Source organism: Aphanomyces astaci, assembly GCF_000520075.1.
Source record: "Aphanomyces astaci strain APO3 unplaced genomic scaffold supercont1.65, whole genome shotgun sequence".
In the NCBI taxonomy this organism is placed as follows: Eukaryota; Oomycota; class Saprolegniomycetes; order Saprolegniales; family Verrucalvaceae; genus Aphanomyces; species Aphanomyces astaci.
In genome coordinates, this window is record NW_009798328.1 from 164,260 (window position 1) to 164,928 (window position 669).

Genomic DNA, 669 nt, shown 5'->3' on the forward strand with positions numbered 1-669 from the left:
CGGACGGCACACACACGGAGCCACACAGGGAAGCCACACACGGGAGTAGATAAAAAGTAATGAGGGAAACCACACAAACACAACTTTAAGTAAGACTGTTCAAATGTGGATGATCACTACGTCAGCAACGGCACAAGCGTGGATGATTACTTGTAATTTATCGCTACCCTTGAACGATCACAGCCAAGCAGACCTATCACACACTCGATTACGAGTCTACCAGTTGCAAGTGAAATCACGAGCTTCACCGACCAGCCGAAACTGGTTGTTTGAGGGTGCAGGGGGAGAGAGCTGGACACGCAAATGCCGCAGACAAGCAAATCCAAAGTTGGGGCTATTCCGGATAAGAAGTCACTTGAACTTCCAACAATGGGACTAATCGAAAACAAGTAAGCACATACATTCTCACTACAACGTTGAACCTGATATCATTGCAAGTAAATATAGAATGCGTCTGATACAAATCACTTCACTGACAAGCTTCGAATTCACATAGCAAAACTTGAACCTGATAACTTGTTAAAGAAGACCATCATATAATCTACCAGTAGGGATTGGGCATTTTACAACGTATGAACTTCGTGAGACTCTGGTTACCCAACTGCGTGACATGCGCGAGTTGGTTGATGATACCAAGGAATTTTGGGCCTTTAGGACCGGTTGGCGCCG